Genomic DNA, 22,145 nt, shown 5'->3' with positions numbered 1-22,145 from the left:
TTCAAGAGGGCCACCCCATATCCTATTTTAGTGAGAAATTGAAGGGAAGTCATCTCAATTATTCCACCTATGATAAAGAATTATATGCACTTGTTAGGGCTTTGTTTACTTGGCAACACTATCTCTTTCCCAAAGAGTTTGTGATACATAGTGATCATGAATCTCTTAAATATTTGAAATGCCAAAACAAGCTTAACAAGACGCATGTTAAGTGGATGGAATTCATTGAGCAATTTCCTTATGTGATCAAACACAAGCAAGGCAAAGTAAATATCGTGGCGGATGCTCTTTCTAGAAGATACACTTTGCTAAATCTTTTAAGCTCTCGATATCTTGGTTTTGATCACATTAAGGAACTCTATCATGATGACCTTGATTTTTCTCTCATCTATCAAGAGTGTCTTAAGGGAGGACACAAAGATTTTTTTATACAAGATGGCTTTCTTTTTAAAGGAAAACGTCTTTGTGTTCCTCAATGCTCTGTTAGATTATCTCTTGTTAGAGAAGCTCATGAGGGGGGTTTAATGGGACATTTTGGGGTTGCTAAAACTTTGGATGTGTTGCATGAACATTTCTTTTGGCCTCATATGCATAAACATGTTCACAGTTTGTGTGATAAATGCATAGCTTGCCGCAAAGCTAAGTCTAAGATGCATCCCCATGGTTTATATACTCATCTTCCTATCCCTTCAATGCCTTGGGTAGATATATCTATGGATTTCATATTAGGATTACCCAAGACATCAAAGGGAAAGGACTCCATTTTTGTGGTAGTGGATCGTTTTTCAAAGATGGCTCACTTTATTCCTTGCCACAAAGTGGATGATGCATGCCACATTGCAAACCTCTTCTTCCATGAAGTGGTTCGCTTGCATGGGATCCCTAGATCTATAGTGTCCGATAGAGATCCCAAGTTCTTGAGTCACTTTTGGAAGACCTTGTGGGGCAAGCTTGGGACAAAGCTTTTATTTTCTACCGCTTGCGACCCATAAACTGATGGTCAAACCGAGGTGGTGAATAGAATTTGGGACAACTATTGAGATGTTTTATTTCGGGGAATCCTAGAGTGTGGGAGAATTTACTACCCCATGTTGAGTTTGCATATAATCGTGTAGTAAATTCTACCACCTCACATTCTCCTTTTGAGGTTGTCTATGGGTTTAACCCCCTAACACCTCTTGATCTTCTTCCTATTCCCCTTCTTGGAGATGTCTTGTGCAAAGATGGGGATGAAAAGGCTTCTGCACTGACCAGGTCATCGGGTGCGATGACGTGTCTGGCGCGTGCCCGGGTGGGGCGTGCTCAGTGGAACACGTAGGCTAGAAAAGATGAATGGTTCAGAAGTGAGCATAGTCGCCGGTTACGCTGAATTGGCGTTCTCCGATCTCTAGTGTGCGTGACCGGCGGTCGCCAGAGTTGCGACACAGTCGCCGTATGAGAGTGCTAGGAGATCAGGTGGTGAGAGATCGCCGAGGAATGCTAGGAGCTCGGGTGGTTTACACGTCGCCACGCGGAGCACATCGCCGGATCTCCCAGTAAACTCAGTTAAAGCTGTTAGAGGCTCGGAAGGGTAATCCCAAGCGTGTAAGTTCAGTAAGATGACTGTTGCGCCAGCATGGGGCGTGAAGGCTGAGTGGGTTGAAGGGAACAGATTGCCCATCAGCGACAGGATTCCCAGAGGGGACATTCGTTGGTGGCAAGGTTTCCTCAGCTAGAGCATGCATGGCGTAGCAGTAGGGGAGGTGGCACTTGCGACGTGCGATATCACAGAGATGATGCACTTTGTTGCATCCGATACTCGCCTTGTCGAGTGATGTTTCACAGCGCATTGTGCGCTAGCTTGCTCCTTAAGTAGAAGACTTAGCTGTGTGGCTGGTTACTACACAAGAATGACGTTCAACTTGCCCCAATCCAGATGACAACACGTGTAGGGTTGGATGTTACCAGTTACTCCAACCTAGATGATGACACGTGTAGGGTTGGGAGCAATGGAGAAATGACGCTCAAGTTGCCTTGGCTCAGATGACGACACGTGTAGGGCTGGGTGCTACCTGCTATCCCGGTCCAGATGGTGACACATGCAGGGCTGGATGCGAGCCACGTGTCCAAAAGCATAACGACCTGGAGAGAGAAGAAACCTAGCTATAAAGGTAACCTTAACAGAATTTGCAGAGGTACGTTTTCATTACGGCTGGTACTGCTAGGGTTGTGTGCCTACAGTACGGTCCTACAGAGCATATTCTCTCTTAGTTTTTGGGTGTTCTTGTCACTGACTTGAGCGTCGGAGCGCCACCGGCCGCAGAGGCACCACTGTGTGTTTTTCAGGTTCTCAAAGAGGCTATCTGTGGAGTGGACTTGGAGGGCACGTGGTGTCAAGCTGGTGAGGAAGATCGTGACGAGGCAACGCTCTTGCGCTAAGTCAACCGGCAGGATCAGCTTCTTTTGTGAAAACTTTGCATAAAGACATCAAGAAGAGAATTGAGAAGAAGGTTGGCAAGTATGCTGAACTTGCCAATAAAAGGAGAAAAGCATTGTTGTTTGATGAGGGCGATAGGGTTTGGCTTCACTAGAGGAAGGATCGTTTTCCTACTCAAAGGAAGTCCAAACTAATGCCTCGTGGGGATGGACCTTTCCAAGTCCTCAAGAGGATTAATAACAATGCTTATGAATTAGATATGCCTGATACATTCTTAGGTAGTCATACTTTTAATGTCAGCGATCTAACTCCTTCTTCTGTAGGTCTCCAGAATTCGTGGTCGAATTCTCTCCAACTCGGGGAGTATGATGGAGATCAAGCTCAAGTGGACATGGAGGCCAATCAACAAGATCAAGAAGAGGTAGAGGCGCAAATGGAGGACGCCCATAGAGGTCAAAGCGCACCTCAAAGGCTTACAAGAAGCATGTTCAAAGCTTTAGGAGCTAGGGGACAATTATTTTCTCTTTTTTGTAATTTCTTTGGTTGAAGGTGCTTAGAGGGAAACAATAGAAACCTCTATTGTTATAGCATCTTTTAGTCTTTAGTTGGGAGCTTTAGGAGGGGGGTGTGTTAGTAGATAGGTGTAGGAGTAAATAAGGAGGTGCCAAAGTGAGATAAGGGATCACACCTTCCTCATGTCTTGTTTAGGCGCCGGTTGTAGCTTCTTTTAGGAGGGAATTTTGAATTCTCTTAGTTTGATTTTTCAGCACCTTTAGGCTATAAATATAGGTGCTGCCCTTGTACATTTCAGATTTGAGTTTTAATTAGAGAAACTATACTCAAATTTTGAGAGAGCATTGGAGAGGTTTGAGCCTTCTTCTCTAGTCTTATCTTGATGGTTCCATGGTTACCTCAAGTGGCGGCTTGCACACTCATCTACGAGCATCCATCCTTCTAGTGGCGTGATCATCCAACCATACATCCATCTTCAAGAGCTTTCTCCTCTCCTTCCTTCTTGCTCTTTCAATTGTTCTTGTTTTAGCTTGATTCCTTGAAATTCTGTTCGGTGTTCTTGCTGTTTGTGGTTTTTGGTTCAGTCTTTTTATTTTTCTGTCCATTCATCTTCTTCCTTTGCTTTTCTAGCTCATATGTTCGGCTCATTTCAATTCTTAAGTAATATGTTCGGTGCATTTGCCTTTTCTTCCACTTTAATTGGTTCAATTTGACAATATGTGGAAGTTCCATATGAGTTTGGATTTGGTACTAGTTTTGGTGAGTTCTTGACTTAGAACATTGATCCAATTCTAAGAAAAAGTGCCTAACTATTGTCCAACTCAAGTTGATTCCTAAGAATGTCAAGAATCATTCTCTTCTTTGTTATTGGAATCACATCATGTGGTATCAAGAGTTTAGGTGTGTTTTTCTTTAATTGTTGAGTTGTGTAGCACTTTATTTCAAGAGCTCTTTTAATTTCTTGCAATTTATGGTTATGTTTTTAGGCTTATTTGAGTTTGCTTGCTGTTTTAATTCTTTTGCCTATCATATGTTTGAGTATTTTCCTTTTTGAATCCATACAAGTTTTGTCTTAGTCAACACTTTGGCGCTAAGTCAACCGGCAGGATCAACACCGATTAAACAACACAAAAACAGAAATGCACCGAACAAAAGACTAGAAATGAAGAAGAAAAGATGAAGAACAGCAAAGGAACAAAATGAACCGAAGCAAAACTTATAAGAACTGAAAATGCCGAACAGAAATTCAAAAGAAGCAAACTAAGACATGAACAATTCAAAGAGAAGGAAGGAAGGAGAAGAGAAAGCTCATGAAGATGGAGGAATGGTTGGATGATCACGCCACTTAGAGGATGCTGACTCCAAGATGAGTGTGCAAGCCGCCACTTGAGGTAACCATTGAACTCTCAAGATAAGATTAGTGAGGAAGGCACAAAGCTCTACAATGCTCTCTCAAAAATTGAGTATAGTTTCTCTAATCAAATTTCAAATCTGAAAAATACAAAGGCAGCACCTTAATTTATAGCCTAGAGGTGCTGAAATGCAAAGCAAAATGAATTCAAAATTCCCCCCAAATACAAATGAAAGTGGCGCCAACTATAGTCATGAAGAAGGTGTGACCTTCTCTCTCACTTTGGCACCTCCCTATTTACTCCTACACCTATCTACTAACGCACCCCCCCTAAGACTCCTATTCTAAAGACCTAAAGATGCTTTAACAAAAGAGGTTTCTAATGTTTCCCTCTAAGCACCTTCAAACAAAGAAATTACAAAAAGAGAAAATAAACGTCCATTAGCTCCTAAAGCTTTTGTTCCGTCCGATTGACCTGGGACGTCTTTGTGCGCGACCTCAACCGTCAACTAGGGACTTCTTCCCACTGGTTACCTGTGGATTCCTGCAAAAGAGGACAAAGGGGCGCCCCAGCGGCCGTTTGCACTCCGTCCCTCAAGTCAGCCAGCAAGAAACACCAAAACTATGCACCTCCGTATCGGAGCACCATGGAGGGTACTCTGAAGGCGGTTAAATGAACTATGTCTAGTCTATATTTTCTCGTTCTGGCTAAAGTCTTTCCCCAGTCCCTTGTACGTAACCTCAAGGCTCGAGCAAGCAACTAGAGAATTTCTGGAAAATTTGCCAAAAGTTCGAACCCCGTTCCCAACATTCCAGGCGCTATTTAAACTACCCTAGCATTTAAAGCGTCTTAAAGCGCATTGAATTATGAAACGTTCAGCACATTTAAGACGTTTAAACCGTTGGGGAGCATTTATAGTACCTTAAACGCTCGAAACGAAAATTGTATTAAATAACCTTAATTACCTCGTACCTGACAAAATGGCGTTTCTATTCTGACCTGGCTGTTGTACACGTGGAAGGCCTCACAGCGCCATGACCCCTTCTGGGGGCGTTTCTTCGTGTGAGTCCTCCTACTTGGGAGTGCAACTGCGCAAGGGGTGACTTTTTGGGTGCCTACTCATGCTCCCAAACATCTAGTCACTCACTTTGAGGGCGTATCTGCCTTCCTCTCGTACCCTGCACCTGGCTACCCTGGGCGTGACCCTTCTCCTGAATCGTATCTACCCCAAGGGCGTCTCTGGGGCGGCAGGGGCACTTCACGAGTCAGGCTGCCCTACACTGGTGCTATCACTACGGCCTTGAAGCCACCTTTCTCTTTTCTTTATTACTACCCCCGGATTGTCGGATTTGAGGCCTTCCCACAGCGTCGCTCCCTCCATGGTCTTTCCTACCCATGGGTATCGGGGAGCTACATTGTGATTGCCTCGCCTTTGTGACATTTGACCTTGGCAACACCCTATTTGGGCGACGCCTTAACTGGGCGATGCCTTCACCTAGGCGACGCCTTACGTTGACTTTGACCCCCGACGTTGACTTTGGCCTTGACTTCGTCAACGTCTGGATACGGGACGGTACACAAGCCCCCCAGTCTTAAGCTGAAGACTTGTCTTCAGCGCAAAGACTAATGTCTCGCCCATGCCGTCCACGTGTCACCCTGGTGACGTGTCATTCCTTGCTGACTTAGCACTTACCGAATTGACGTGACACTCTCTGAACCATGGGGTTGCCCTTAATGGCTGATTGGACATCCTCTGAAGCGGGGAAAGTAACACCTTTTGGGGCCACGCTTAATTGCGTGCCACGTGGCTCATCACACGGCCAGCCTATAGAGTCCCTTGCGCTCCCCTTTAGCGCTTAATCCTTTGACACGCGGCACGATCACACGGCCCTCATTTAGCGCCTCTTGGGTTGCAAATGTAACGTTCAAGTTACCCAAAACCCCGCGCTCACACCACTGTTTCATCCATTCTCTCTGCATTTCTGCACTGTTCATCGCCTTCGAGCCCTTTCTCTGCAACTTCCGCTCTTTCCTTCGCGCTTTCCTTCCTTCCCCACTTCGACATCAAAGGTATGATTTTTCCATCTCCGTGACTCTTCTTCTTCGTTGCATTGCATTGCTGCATACTGAACTGCCTGGGACTGTTTATGTTTATGCATTTCTGTGTTCTTCCTCTCCTCCGTTCTTGATGAGAATCAAATAAAGGAGGCTTTTATTAATGGAGGAAGAGGACATCCACCCTCACATTTGAAGTTCTTCCTTCTAGTCTTCTAAAAATTAAAAGAAGACATAAAATAAAGATGAGGCCCAAGCCCAAAGCCCAAAGCCCAAGCCCAAGCCCAAGAAGGCCAAAGCCCAAAGAGCCCAAGAAGGCCAAAGCCCAAAGAGCCCAAGTCCATCCCATGAGGGGCAAGGCCAAGCTTTGAAATACTCTTGTATAGTTTTAGGAGGTGTGGATATTAAATAAAGGAGTGTGAAAATGTAAAATAAAGTCACATTACCCATGTGACTTAGGAGAGTGGTGTAGGTGTAGTTTTTGGGAGGTGTCATAGTAGAAAAAGGTCACACCTCCCATGTGACTTGTTTTTGGTGGGAATTTCAAATGAGTTTATTTGAAATTTCCAACCTATTTTTCAGCACCTTAGGCTTTAAATAGAGGTGCTTCCTTTGTAAAATTCAGATTGGAATTAATCTAAGAAAACTTTACTCAAATTTTGAGTGATCATTGGAGAGCTTTTGAGCCTTCTTCTCTAGTCTTATCTGGATGGATCCATGGAGTCCTCAAGTGGCGGCAACACTCTCATCTAGGAGCATTCCACACTTCTAGTGGCGAGATCATCCATCATCCTTCCATCTTCATGAGCAATTTTTCTCTCCTTCCTTTCTTCTTTGTTAATTCTTTGTTCTAGCTTGTTGTCTTGTTGTTTGGTTCGGCTATTCTGTTTTTTCAGCACCTATTTTCTGTTCTTGCCTTTTAATTTTCACTTTGTTCGGTTCAAATGTGTTCTTATGCAATTCTGTTTGGTACTTTTTAGTTTTACCTCTTTTTGTTGGTTCAATTTGACAATATGTGGAACATCCAAATGAGTTTGGGATTTGGTACTAGTTTTTGGTGAGTTCTTATCTTAGAACAATGATCCAACTCTAAGAAAAGTGCCTCAATAATGTCCAGCTCAAGGTGATTCCTGATCCGGTCGGTCATCGGTAGTCGATGACGTCAGCAGAAGATAACCACGTGGACCACTCGCAGGGTGACACGTGGACCAGGTGACAGATAGATCAGGGTGAACGTGATCGGTTGTCAGTAACCAAGTGACCACTGACAGATCAGGCGGCAGAGAAGTCAGGGGACAGATCACCCAGAACGGTGATCGGTGGTCAGTAACCAAGTGGCCACCAACAGACCAGTTCCCAGATGAACGCCTGGGGGCAGAACGCGAGAAGCAATAGAGCACTGATCAGTCATCGGGTGCATGGTCATCGGGGTCTCGTGTTACACGCAGTTAAACTGGGACTGAGGTTCCCAGCGAGAGCGTTACGCATGGACCTCGCATGAGCACATCTCAGGGAATCGTGCACGAGAGTGGCCTGAGGGAGCTAGTAAACCGGTCAGTGATTGCTGATTCCCTCAACCCATTACGTGCGTGACACCGTGAAGGGTAAGCCGTTTACGCAGAGAGCAACGCTTGGTGAGTGTGCCTAGACCAGCCACACCTGGCGTTCTCCTGAGAGTATGCGATTTACCCAGATGGAAGAAATATGCTAAGTTACTCCGCAAGGGAATAACTTAGGCGCACAAAGAGAAGCGCTAGAGCCCTTCAAGTAGTGACACGTGTATGGTTAGATGTGAGTTGCATGCCTCCACGTGTCATCATCTGAGAAGGGCGCGGTCCAGATAAAGGTGCACTCCGTACCGCTAAGGGTACAGACAAGCGCAGCCAAGCGCAGACACGCACAGACACTCACACTCTACTGATTCTGGAGGTACGTTGTCGCAGAAAAGCATAACAGGGTTCTGGCACATGCCAGAGGGGCATAACAGAATTCTGTTAGGCCCAGATACAGGGGGAGGCATAAAAGAGAATCAGGGTGAGATTCAGAGGGGAGATAAAAAAAAGAGAGCAAGAGTTTTCACACACACACTACTAGTTTTTTTCATTGGTGGTTTTGTGATCTAACTTGATCATCGGAGTGCAAACGGCCGCTAGAGGCGCCGTCTGTGTGTTTTGCAGGTCGCGTTTGGAGATCCTAGAGAAGGTTATGAGGGTGATTTTGCAGATAACACAATCGCGTAGACGGGGTAGAGAGAGCTACGAAGCGATTCCTCCACGCTCGAGTTGTCGGCAGGATCAATTCCTAAGAATGTCAAGAATCATTCTCTATATGGCTAGTGGAATCACATCAGTTCTTCTCCGTTCTCTTCTCCTCCTTTCTGGGTTTCCTCGCGTGGGTGGCATTTTTCTAGGGTTTTGGTCCCTTTTCTGCCTTGACATCGCTTGTTAAAACCCTTTTCCTTTCTTCTTTCTCCAGCTATTTATCCGCATCATGGTGCGCCCGAAATCAAAGTCCGATTCTCCCCCAAGGACCAACTATAAAGCCTTCTACACATGGGCTCCAGACGAGCTTTTAAACGAATTCACCACTCTGACGACCATGCAGGACTTGGAGAACCATCGCGGTGATCCCCACCTGTACAATTTTAACACCTTCTGCTGCACCCATGATGCACATATCTCCGTTCGTCCCGGCAGGCCTGGGGAACCTGTTTGCGTGGATGACAGACCCAGGAAGGGGAACCCTTTCTTTTTCATGTACCAAACGGTATTTAAACGCATCGGGGTGCGCCTTCCGTTCATGCCCTTCGAAAGGGAACTTCTTACAGAGATCAACACAGCCCCGGCCCAGCTACACCCCAACAGCTGGGCATTCGTTCGGGCCTTCCAAATTCTTTGCGGGTATCTAGGTATCCTCCCCTCCGTGGACGTCTTCTTACACTTCTTCGAGGTGAAGAAGCAAGGGAAAATTTTCTGGGTAAGCTTTTCAGGGATCGCCGGCAGGATCCTTTTTTCCCTTTTCCAGAACTCGTACAAGGGCTGGAAGGGAAAATTTTTCAGGGTATGCTGCGCCAAGCATGACCCTACAGCCTTGGATGGCTTCCCTCTGTATTGGACAGAGCACCCCAAACTGCTCAAGGCCAAGGCCCTGGATGAGCTATCCCCTGCTGATAGGGAGGTATGCAAGGCCTTGGCTGGCCTGGGGATTGTCTTCGACACGCTGAAGCTCATCGCAAGCGAGTACAATGCCCACTCCCTGACCACCTACTTTGGTAGGGAGACTCCTCTCTTACTGTCTTCTGTTATCTGTGTTTTACTGCTTCATGCTTGCTCTACTGGCCTCTTCCCCCTGTTTCCTTTGTGCTAAGTGCCTTATGTCTCATTCATCTACGCGCTTCGTGGGTTTGTATAACTGCTTTGGCTTTAACTTCTGCTATTGGTATTATGTGAATGTAGGATCGGTGATGGATGCCTCCAAGAGGATGGTTTTGGCGAAAGCGATGAAGGCCGCTCGTGCTGCCAAGGCTGGCGCCTGCTCCGCCCCTGCTGCTGGCCCAAACCCCTCATTAACCCTGCCTTTACCACCACCAACCACTACCGAAGCCCCCCTAGGCTCATCTTCACCACCTCCACGTAGCCCCCAACCCCTTCAAACATCCGGCTCTCCCTCGCCCATCGCTGCCGTCCCATTGGCTGTAGCTTCATCACCGGCTCCAACCCCCCTTGACATAGGAAAACGGGTTTTGGAGATCATATCCGATGATGAGGACTCTGATGGTGTGGCACCCTTCAGGAGGAGGAAGGCTGCGAGAATTCCCACCCTACCAGTGGCATCGCCCCAGGGGGGGAATTCCTTTAGGGATAACCCTCCAAGTGCCACTTCTCTTCCTCCCACAATGGTCCAAGAGGAAACAGGCGAAGGGGCCGAATCCGCTCCACCCCCACCACCGGCAGAGATCTTCGTTGCTCCCGCTTCCGTCGCCGCCGCCCCAGATCTTATTGCCATCCCTCCTCCAATTATGCATCTGATGAGGGGCTTCAGCGGGGGATCAATGCCAGAAGGCTCCGACAGGAAGGAGGGAATGCCCTTCTACTTGGGAAGCCTTCTTGGCCGTGGCCCTTGAATGGCGTGCCCAAGCTAGAAACGCTGTTTTGCAGACTCAAACCCTCCAGGCCTTGGAAACAAGGGTAGCTGCCCTGGAGGAGGAAAAGAAAACTTTGGCATGCCAAAACGAGGCCTACCAAACCACTCTGAAGTTGGCGCAAGAGGCCAAGGAGGAGACTGAAAAACAACAGGCAGAGGCGGTGGAGATTCAGGCTGACTTCTACACTCGGGAAGTCACTCTTCAAGTCCAAATAACAGGCCTCCAGGGCATGGTCGAAGCTTACGAGGAAGTTCAAAAGGACTTGAAGAGCCGATGCTGTGAGCAAGCTGACAACCTGGAGCGGATGGAGGGGGAGATGGCTACTCAGGCCAAAGCTATGGGCCTTCTCCAGGTTGACCACGACAAACTGCAGATCGAGGTTAGCCGGCTCCATGTCGAGAAAGAGGCTTTGGAGAAACAGGTAGCTTCTGGGGACGCCATCATCGAGGAGTTAGAGAAGGAAAAGAAGACCCTCGTCAACGACATGGCGGGTACCTCCGAGGAGGGGTTCAAAGAGGCTCTAGCCCAGGCCGTCTGTGAGAACCCGGGAATCGACGTTTCCAACTGTGATTCCACTCATCACATCGTCGATGGGAAGGTCGTGCCCTTGGAGCTGGATGACTGAACTGCCGCCCTCAACCGCCACCTTTCTCCTTTACACTTTATACTTGCTTTTGTCCCCTTTTGCTGAACTTGTAACTTTTTTGAACTATCGACCCTTTCATCACAACTATGGATAACAATTTTTGTACCTTGGAGTTATCGAATTCTGTCGGTATGATTTTACCTTCATTTTCCGCCTTCGCGTGCTTCAATCGTTTTGCCTGTAGTCGACCCGTTTCTTTCGCTGCGTTGGGCGACCCCATATACCGAGTGCCTGGCTCCTATCGCGCTTCTCGGAAACCGTTCCGCCTTCGTATCTATGAGGCCTCTGCCTCGTGAAGGCGTTGGTGGCTTCACCATTGCCACAACGCAAAGGTTGAAAACCTCCTCTTGGCCTTAAACACTTGGGACAAGGCGTCAATGCCCACACCCATGGAGAGGCTTGCCTAACGGAGCCGTATCGTCCTGGGGGTGTCTCAAACACCAAAGCGACCTGTCCCTTGATCCTTGGTACCCGGCGCCCACGCCTAAGGAGAGGCCTGCTACAGCAGCGTCGTATCGTCCTCAGGGTGTCTAGAAACGCCCAGCACTGGGAAAGCTCAAAGCCCTCCGGGGGGTCGTTCCCTCCATGGCCTTTCCTTCCCATGGGTGTCGGGGAACAACCCTGCTAGCGGTTCAGTCAGCATTTGGCGATCTCGTCTCCCTCCACAGTCTTTCTTACCTGTGGGTATCGGGGAAGCGACGCCGCTCGTGACTAGTTTTGGCCTTTTCGATTCATCTCCCTCCACAGTCTTTCCTACCTGTGGGTATCGGGGAGGTGACACTGCTGATACTTGGATTGGCGACGCCCGCAACGTCTCATGCCGGCGTCGCCTTTTGTGCCTTCCCTGGCGACGCATTGGGCGTCTCATGCTGGCGTCGCCCTGGGGCGTTAACTTTACCTTGGCATTGACTTTAACCTTGGCCCTGGCCGACGCCTGGGGATAGCGAAGAGCTCAAGGTTTCCCCGGTGCTATCCACGTGGCGCTTCTCGTATGGCTGATGGGACGTTTAGCCACTTGACTTGGTCCTGACATTTTCTGTGCCTCTGACCCACTCTCGACGGCGTATCGTACCCTCGGGCATTTTGCCGATACGACGTTTTCTGAGTGTTAACCAGTGGTGCCAGGGTCATCCTCCCATCCTCTGCCACGTGGCTCGATCGCACGATGCATCCGTTTGCGTCGTTTGGCGCTATAACTGCAACACTTCCATTTGCGTCGTTTGGCGCTCTAACCGCAATATTAAGTTCTTCAAAATCTTGAACCTGTCCTCATCATTTCTGCACTTTTCGTAACCTACTTGCACCCTTTCTCTTCTCGCGAAGAGTTCTTCTAGTGTTCGTTCCAACCAGCGTTTTACCCTTGCGTTACCAGCAGGCCACTCTCCTCCAAACCTCCCAGATTCTGCTCAGGCATGTATACCCCAGGGTTAACCCCAAGGACCTGTATACTTGGGCCTCGAGCGAGCTGCTTGACGAGTGCTCGTGCTTGCTTTCTACCCGGGCCATAAGGGAACACAAAGGGGATTCATGCTCCTATGATCACCGTGCCTTCGCGAAGAGGCACATCGACTATATCGCTGTGCTCCCTTGCACTTTAGGGGAGCCCGTATGCGGAGACGAACGGGCCAACTACGGGGTCCCGTTCTTTTATTTCTATCAGGTGGTTTTCAAAACCATCGGCGTGCGCCTGCCCTTCTCCAGGTTTGAGAGGGAACTGCTGACAGAGATCAATGCTGCTCCGGCCCAGTTATATCCTAATAGCTCGGCTTTCGTCAAAGCTTTTGACATCCTTTTTGGTTTTCTGGGTTGTGCACCCTCGGTTGATATCTTTCTTCACTTCTTTGAGGTGAAGAGGCAAAGGAATAACCTCTAGGTGACCCTCAGTAACGTTCCTGGCAGGGTTTTCCTGACCCCTTTCCAAAACTCCTTCACTGGGTGGAAGGGCAGGTTCTTCAAAATCTGTTGCTCTAATCTCGTTCCCTCCGCCCTAGATGGTTTTCCATTGTACTGAGTGAGGGAGATGAGGGCGCTCAAATCCAAACCCTTGAAGAAGTTAGCCCCGAATGACCAGGTGATTTGCCGGATCCTTGCTGAGGCGGGAGGTTTCGACTCCGCCACCTTGATTAGTTTGGAGTTCAACGCCGGGACCCTAGAGAAGTATATATGTATGAGTCACTGTCCTAGAAACATCCGCCTTCGATGCTTTCTAAATCTATGTGTGTTTTGCTTCATGATGTCTCTGACACGTTCATCTCCCTTGGTGCAGGTTCGAAGATAAACCAAGAGCGGAGGTCACAACTTACCCGGGCTCTGCGGGCTGAGAGCGGGGCTTCGTCTTCCTCCCGTGCCGACTCCGGAGGCCACTGAAGAGTGGTTCGTTTGTGTTTTTTGTATGAGCACAAGGCTTGTAATGTTCGCCCTATTCGCCTTACTCCCATTTATCTCGAACACTACTTGTAAATTTAACTCTACTATACCATGCTTGGTTTCTGTAACGCCGCTTTACTTTTTCACACACCTCATATACTGTGCGTTTTTCCTCCGTCATGTTTCTTGGCGGCGCCTGCGCTTGGGCGACGCTTTCTACCTTGGCGACGCTTTCTCTTGGCGACGCCTTCCGTCTTGGCGACGCCTGTCGCCGCTTCGAACAGAAAAAAGATAAAGACTAAAAACCAAGGCAAGGTTTTTCTCGAACTTCTTTTTCTTTTATTTGGGTGACCTCATTAAAAAACCCCGAAAGGGAAAAAGAGCGTCCCCTTTTACAAGACTGTTACATCGCTGCTTACATAAATCAACTAAAATAAAACTTCAAGTTGGCTGCATTCCAACTGCGCGGGATGGGACCCCCCTCCAAGGTCTCTAGGTTGTACGAACCGTTTCCCTTAGCCTCAGTAATTCTGAAGGTTCCGGTCCACTTGGGAGACAGCTTATTCTCCAGCTCGTATGGATGAGCCTTCCTCATTACTAGGTCGCCAATCTGAAACTGTCGTGGCTTCACTTTAGAGCTATATTGCCGCTCTACTCTCCTTTTTACTGCTTGGGCCTTTATTCTGGCTTCCTCCCTGGCTTCGTCTAGTAGGTCCAGGTTCACCCGCCTTTCTTCTTTGGATTCCTCAGCCACGAAATTTTGAAAACGCGGCGAGCTTTCGTGTATCTCGACTGGGATCATCGCATCCGACCCATACACTAAGCTTAAGGGCGTCTCCATGGTGGAAGATTGGGGCGTGGTGTGGTATGCCCATGCGATCCTTGGTACTTCCTCCGCCCACGCCCCTTTGGCCTTCTCTTTAGCCCCCTCAGCAAAACACTGTTTGCTGACTCTACTTGCCCGTTAGTCTGGAGGTGTTCGACTGATGCGAACACTTGATTGATGCCTACCTCAGCACACAGGTTTCTCAACTGCTGACTGGCGAACTGGGTTCCATTATTGGATATCAGCCGCCTAGGTACGCCAAAACGGTACACAATGTTCTTCCACACAAAGTGTTGCACCTTGTGCGCAGTGATCTGGGCCACGGGCTCCGCCTCTATCCACTTGGTGAAGTACTCGATGGCAACGATCAAGTACTTCATCTGCCTTATCGCCAGTGGGAACGAACCTAGGATGTCAATTCCCCAGGTATGGAAAGGCCACGGGCTGTATATGGATCGCAGCTCTTTTGGCGGCGCCTTGTGCCAGTCAGCGTGCTTTTGACATTGCTTGCAGCGCTGGGCGTGTCGCGCGCAATCTTCCTATACTGTTGGCCAATAAAAACCTGCGTGTATCACCTTGGAGGCTAAGGATCTTCCCCCTACGTGGCTCCCACAAATGCCTTCGTGGAGCTCCGCCATTATTCTGGTACACTCGACGCCACTTACGCACGTCAAGATAGGGTGACTGAACCCGTGCCAGAACAACACTCCGTCCACCAGTGTGTATCTCGTGGCATTTCTCTTAACCTTCTTACCCTCTTCAGGCTCCACTGGGAGAGCCCTATCCGCCAGGTACCGCCTGTACAACGTCATCCAGGTGTCTCCTTCTGCTAGGGCACATACCTGCATCTGCCTTCCTTCCTCGGGCGTGTCCGCGTATGTGTTGATGCGGGGCATCTTCAGCGTATCTTGGGTCAAAGAACGATGACTCCTTGGCCTCCCTCTTGCTGTGCAAATCTGGAGGATATCTACCCTGTTATCTTTCACGAATTTACGCGGAGCTTTGAGCGTCTCTTGGATCACTGTCCTCTGTCTACCCCCCTTGCCTGAGCTGGCCAGCTTGGCAAGCAGGTCGGCTCTGGCATTCTACTCCCTTGGGACATGTATCAGCTCAAGAGCGTTGAATGCTCCCTTCAATAGTTGGACGTATTTCAGATACGCCGCCATCTGCGGGTCTTTCGCCTGGAACTCACCCGACACCTGCTTCGTAATCACTTGGGAATCGCTTTTCACCAAGAGGTTTTGCGCGCCCATCTCCTTGGCCAGGAGCATTCCTGCGATCAGAGCTTCGTATTCAGCCTAATTATTACTTGCCTTAAAGGTGAAGCGCAGGGCTTGCTCAATCAGCACGCCATTGGGTCCCTCCAATACTATTCCCGCACCGCTTCCTTGTTGGTTGGAAGAGCCATCGACCGAGAGCAACCACTGCGAGCCCACCTCCACCTCTTGATCACGTCTGGGCGAGAGTTCTGCCACAAAATCTGCACACTTACCCTTTGATGGATCCTCTAGGCTCATACTGGATGTCGAATTCTGACAACTCCACCGCCCAGCGCACCATTCTTCCGGCTACATCAGGCTTCTGCAGCACCTTCTGTATAGGGAGGTTCGTCATCACTACCATCGTAAAGCTGTGGAAGTAATGGCGGAGCCTCCTGGCTGAAAACACCACTGCCAACGCTGCCTTCTCCAGCGCCTGGTATCTCGTCTTCGCGCCTTGTAATGCCTTGCTCACGAAATAGATGGGCTTTTGACTTTGGTCCTGCTCCTGGACCAGCACAGAGCTGATAGCCCGCTCTGTCACCGTAAAGTACAGCCGGAGGGGCACTCCTGTTACCGGTTTGCAGAGGACCGGTGGCGTCGCTAGGTATTCTTTCAACTTAATGAAAGTCGCTTCGCATTCGTCAGTCCATGCGAAGCGACTATTTCTCTTGAGGCACTGGAAATATGGGTGCCCCTTCTCTCCTCCTACAGAAACAAACCTTGAGAGCGCCGCCATCCGCCCCGTCAGCTGCTGCACTTCCTTTACCGACATAGGGCTTCGCATGGCGATAATTGCTGCGCATTTGTCGGGGTTCGCCTCTATTCCCCTCTCCGTGAGCATGAAACCTAGGAACTTACCGGCCTCTACCCCGAATACACACTTCTCAGGGTTTAGTTTGAGGCGATACTTGGATATAGTGACGAACAACTCCTTGAGGTCCGCCAAATGCTGTGCCCTATCTTGCGACGCCACAACCATGTCATCCACGTAGGCGTATACATTCCTTCCTAACATGGGTGCTAGGACCTTGTCCATCAGCCTTTGGTAGGTGGCGCCCGCGTTTTTCAACCCAAAAGGCATCACCTTGTAACAGTAACTGCAAGTCTCTGTCATGAATGCAGTTTTGCTCTCATCTCTCAGGTGCATTTTGATTTGGTTGTATCCCGAGAACAAATCCAGGAAGCTTAGCACCTTGCAGCCGGATGCACTATCCACCAACGCGTCGATGCTCGGTAGTGGGTACAAGTCCTTCGGGCACGCCTTATTTAAGTCCGTGAAGTCCACGCACATCCTCCACTTCCCATTCGTTTTCTTCACCAGGACAACGTTGGCTAACCACTCAGGGTATTGAATCTCCCTGATGTGGCCGACACTCAGCAACTTCTGCGTTTCCTCCTTTACCACCAGCTGCCTCTCTTCGTTAAACTTTCTCCTTCTTTGGCGCACGGGGCGGACCATGGCGTCCATGCTGAGGTGATGACATAGGAAATCTGGGTCAATGTCGGGCATATCCGAGGTAGACCATGCGAAGGCATCCAAGTGGCGTGAAATCACCTCTGCCACCCCCTGCTGCTCTTCTTGGCTCAGCAAACGCCCTAACTTAAACGTTTTGCCGCCAATCTCCCTCTCCACGGCGTTAGCCGCCTGTTGATCCCTGCTATTATCCTGAATGGGCGCCGCCTCTTCCACGGGCGTCGTATCGTCAGGTCCCTCCTCCATGAGTGTATCTACCTCGGGTGTCGCCCTCGCGGGTGTGGCCTCGTCAGGTGTTGTCCCGGCGGGCGTCGCCTCAATCATCGATGTGTCCACACTGGGCGGACGCTCAAACACCATGAACACGCTTTTCTTCATTTTGAGGCTGTTTTCATAACACTTCTGCGCCTCCTCCTGATCCGACTTGATAACTGTCACCTTGGCGCTGAGGTCCGACAGCTTCATCTTCATATGGCGCGTGGAAGCTACTGCGTTCAGCCTATTCAACGTCGGTCTGCCCAACAAAATGTTGTAGGCGGAGTTGGCATTTACGACCAAGTACCGGATGCTTTCGGTACGCGAGGCCTCTCCATCCGTGAACGTAATCCTCAGCTCCAGGTAGCCTCGCACTTCCACCTGGTTATCCGCAAACCCATACAGGCACCCTGTGTAGGGCCTTAAAAGGTCGGGAGACAACCGTAACTTGTTGAATGTCGACCAGAACATGACGTCTGCTGAACTTCCCTGGTCGACAAGAACCCTGTGCACCTTTCTTCCAGCCGTGACAACCGAAATGACCACGGGGTCATTGTCATGCGGCACCACGTCTCGAAGATCCCCTCTCGTGAACACGAGGTCCGAGTTGACCCCCCCTCGCGTATTTCTTTCGCTGGGAGGCGGTGGGTCCTCCGCCGGAAAAACCTCCAGCAATAGTGTAAACCTCACCGAGAACAGGCATCTCGTGCGCTTGCTCCTCTGTTGGCGCCGGCAGGGCGGCGGTCGCGGCGGGTTCTGCGACGTAATCCTTCAAAAACCCGCTTCTTACCAGCTCATCAAGCTGGTAACCCAACGAGAGGCAGTTGTCAATGTGATGGCCAAAGGCCTCGTGGAACTCGCACCAAGAGTCTTTCCGTGGCCCTAACACCTTGTCAGTTTTCGCTGGTCGCCTCAACCTCTCATCTATATTGGGCATGGCGATCAGGTCCTTCAATTCCACTACAAAGTTGTATCTCGCCGGCCTTGCCCTCTCCCTAGCCGGGCGATCGCCCCCTGCTGGACCCCGGGGCTGGGGTTTTCTTGTTTCATAGGGGCGTCTCCCCTCTGACTTCTTCCTTCCCGTCGTGGTCTCGTTGACCCTGACGGGCTGGACCCGCGTGTGTGCCCTTGGGCGTGAGGGTATGACGGCGGTGCGCTTCTCGCACACTTCTCCTTCGGAGGTGATGTGTTCCACCGCCCGACGCCGTATTTCAGCAAAAGTCCTTGGGCGGTTGCGAATAATAGATTTGCAAAAAGGGCCGGGACACACGCCCTTCCTGAAGGCGAACACAATCATGGGTTCCTCCGTCGTGCCCACTTTCACCACCTGGGCCCCGAAACGGTTAAAATACTCCTTCAAACTCTCCCCTTGGTATTGCTTCACATGAAACAGATCGTAGGAGACCGGCGGCGGGGCCCTGTTCGCCAAGTATTGCTCTCTGAACAACTGTGACAACTGCTGAAAAGAGGTGATATGGCCGTTAGGAAGGCTGATAAACCAATCCATGGCCATCCCTTTCAGAGTGCTCATGAAGAGCTTGCATCTTGCGGCGTCAGAACCGCCTACTAACACCATTTGTGTGTGGAACACTGTGAGATGCGCCTCAGGGTCCTCCATCCCGGTGAAAATCGCCTTGGGCCCTGCGAAGGTGTTGGGGATCGCCGCATCTAGGATATCCTGCGAGAAGGGAGTGGAAAACTCCCTGGGTGGGGTGAGATGTTCCATCTCTTCTTGTTCGCGTTGCCCCTGGTTGTTCCTCAGACCCCGGCGCAACTCCTCATTAACGCGACGGAGCTCTTCGTTCCTCACCTGCGAGGCGTCAAGATCCGCCTGCATGCGTTCTTGTTCTATCTTCGAATCCACCATATCATCCTGCAGCCCCCGCATTATCTCCAGGACTTGCTGCATGGACATCTCTTCTCCCGCACCGCGTGCGGTACCTCGTCTAGTGGTGGCCATTCTTCACTGTTTTCTCAAACGTTATCGTGACTTGATAGATCTTTTCAAACTTGCGATGGGACCAATGTTTTATATCGGCCCCACGGTGGGCGCCAAATGTTCCGTCCGGTTGACTTGGGACGTCTTTGTGTGCGACCTCAACCGTCAGCTAGGGACTCCTTCCCACTGGTTACCTGTGGATTCCTGCAAAAGAGGATAAAGGGGCGCCCTAGCGGCCGTTTGCACTCCGACGCTCAAGTCAGCCAGCAAGAAACACCAAAACTATGCACCTCCGTATCGGAGCACCGTGGAGGGTACTCTGAAGGTGGTTAAATGAACTGTGTCTAGTCTATATTTTCTCGTTTTGGCAAAAGTCTTTCCCCAGTCCCTTGTACATAACCTCAAGGCTCGAGCAAGCAACTAGAGAATTTCTGGAAAATTTGCCAAAAGTTCGAACCCCGTTCCTAACATTCCAGGCGCTATTTAAACTACCCTAGCATTTAAAGCGTCTTAAAGCGCATTGAATTATGAAACTGTTCCGTCCGGTTGACCTGGGACATCTTCGTGCGCGACCTCAACCGTCAGCTAGGGACTCCTTCCCACTGGTTACCTGTGGATTCCTGCAAAGAAGGACAAAAGGGCGCCCTAGCGGCCGTTTGCACTCCGACGCTCAAGTCAGCCAGCAAGAAACACCAAAAACTATGCACCTCCGTATCGGAGCACCGCGTATGGCACTCTGAAGGTGGTGAAAAGGAAACTGTGTCTAGTGTATATTTTCTCGTTCTGGCCAAAGTCCTTCCCTAGTCCCTTATGCAAAACCTCAAGGCTCGAGCAAGCAACTAAAGTGTTTCTGGAAAATTAGCCAAAAGTTCGAACCCTGTTTCCAACATTCTCAGCGCTATTTAAACTGCCCAAGCATTTAAAGCACCTTAAAGCGCTTTTAATCATAAAATGTAACGCACTTAATTAACGCGTCTAATTAGAAAACGTAGCGCATTTAAGACGTTGAAACGCTTGGGAGCCTTTATAGTACCTTAAACGCTCAAAACAGAAACTATAGTGAATGACTTTAATTACCTGGTACCTGACTAAATGGTGTTTCTATTCTGACCTGGCTATCGCACACGTGGAGGGAGCGCCGTGACCCCATCTGGGGACGTTTCTACCCATCTGGGGACGTTTCTACGTGTGAGTCCTCCTGCTTGGGAGTGCTACTGCGCAAGGGGTGACTTTTTGGGTGCCAACTCATTCCCCCAATCATCTAGTCACTCACTTTGAGAGCGTATCTGCCTTCCTCTCGTACCCTGCACCTGGCTACCCTGGGCGTGACCCTCCCCTTGAGTCGTATCTGTCCCAAAGGCGTCTCTGAGGCGGCAGGGGTACTTCACGAGTCAGGCTGCCCTACACCGGTGCTATCACTATGGCCTTGAAGCCACCTTTTCCTTCTCTTTATCACTACCCCGGATTATCAGGACCTGAGGCCTTCCCACGGCGCCGCTTCCTCCATGGTCTTTCCTACCCATGGGTATCGGGGAACCGTGCTGTGACTGCCTTGACTTAATGATATTTGCTCTTGGCGACGCCCTGGTTGGGCGACGCCTTCGCCTAGGCGACGCCTTGCCTTGGCGACGCTTCCTCTTGGTGAAGCTGGCACTTGGTGTCTCTTCACCTAGGCGACGCCTTATGTTGACTTTGACTCCAGGCGTTGACTTTGACTTTGACTTTGTCAACGCCCGGATACGGGACGGTACACAAGCCCCCCAGTCTTAAGCCGAAGACTTGTCTTCAGCGCAAAGACTGAAGCCTCGCGCACGCCGTCCACGTGTCACCCTGATGACGTGTCATTCCCTACTGACTCAACAATTCTCGAATTGTTGACGTGACACTCTCTGAACCCTAGGGGCACTCTTAATGGCTGATTGGACATCCTCTGAAGCGGGGAGAAACACCTTTTGGGCTACGCTTAATCGCGCGCCACGTGGCTCATCGCACGGCCAGCCTCTAGAGTCCCTTGCGCTTCCCTTGGGCGCTTAATCCTTTGACACGCGGCACGATCTCACGGCTCCTGATTAGCGCCTCTTGGGTTGCAAATGTAACGTTTAAGTTACCCCAAACCCCGCGCTCACACCACTGTTTCATCCATTCTCTCTGCATCTCCGCACAGTTCATTGCCTTCAAGCCTTTCTCTGCAACTTCTGCTCTTTCCTTCGTGCTTTCCTTCCTCCCCCACTTCGACATCAAAGGTATGATTTTTGCGTCTCCACGACTCTTCTTCTTCGTCGCATTGCATCACTGTATATTGAACTACCAGGGACTGTTTATGTTTACGCATTACTGTGTTCTTCCACTCCTCCGTTCTTCTCTGTTCCCTTCTCCTTCTTTCTGGGTTTTCTCGCGTGGGTAGTATTTCCTGGGGTTTTACCCCCTTTTCTGTCTTGGCATCACTTTGTTAAAACCCTTTTTCCTTTCTTCTTTCTCCATCTATTTATTCACACCATGACGCGCCCGAACGCAAAGTCTGGTTCTCCCCCCAAGACCCCCAAGTCCAATTACAAAGCCTTTTATACATGGGCCCCCGACGAGCGTTTGAACGAGTGCACCAGCCTGACATCCGTTCAGGACCTGGAGAATCATCGTGAAGATCCCCACTTGTATAACTTTAATGCCTTCTGCCGCACTCATGACACGCACATCTCCGTTCGTCCCGGCCGACCGGGGGAACCTGTGTGTGTGGATGACAGACCTAGAAAGGGGGATCCTTTCTTCTTCATGTACCAGACGGTATTTAAACGCGTCGGGGTGCGTCTCCCCTTCACGCCCTTCGATAGGGAACTCCTCACTGAGATTAACACAGCCCCCGCCCAACTCCACCCCAACAGCTGGGCATTTGTAAGGG

Source organism: Phaseolus vulgaris, chromosome 8 (assembly GCF_000499845.2).
Source record: "Phaseolus vulgaris cultivar G19833 chromosome 8, P. vulgaris v2.0, whole genome shotgun sequence".
Classification (NCBI taxonomy): Eukaryota; Viridiplantae; Streptophyta; class Magnoliopsida; order Fabales; family Fabaceae; genus Phaseolus; species Phaseolus vulgaris.
Note: the sequence above shows the minus strand (reverse complement) of the source record.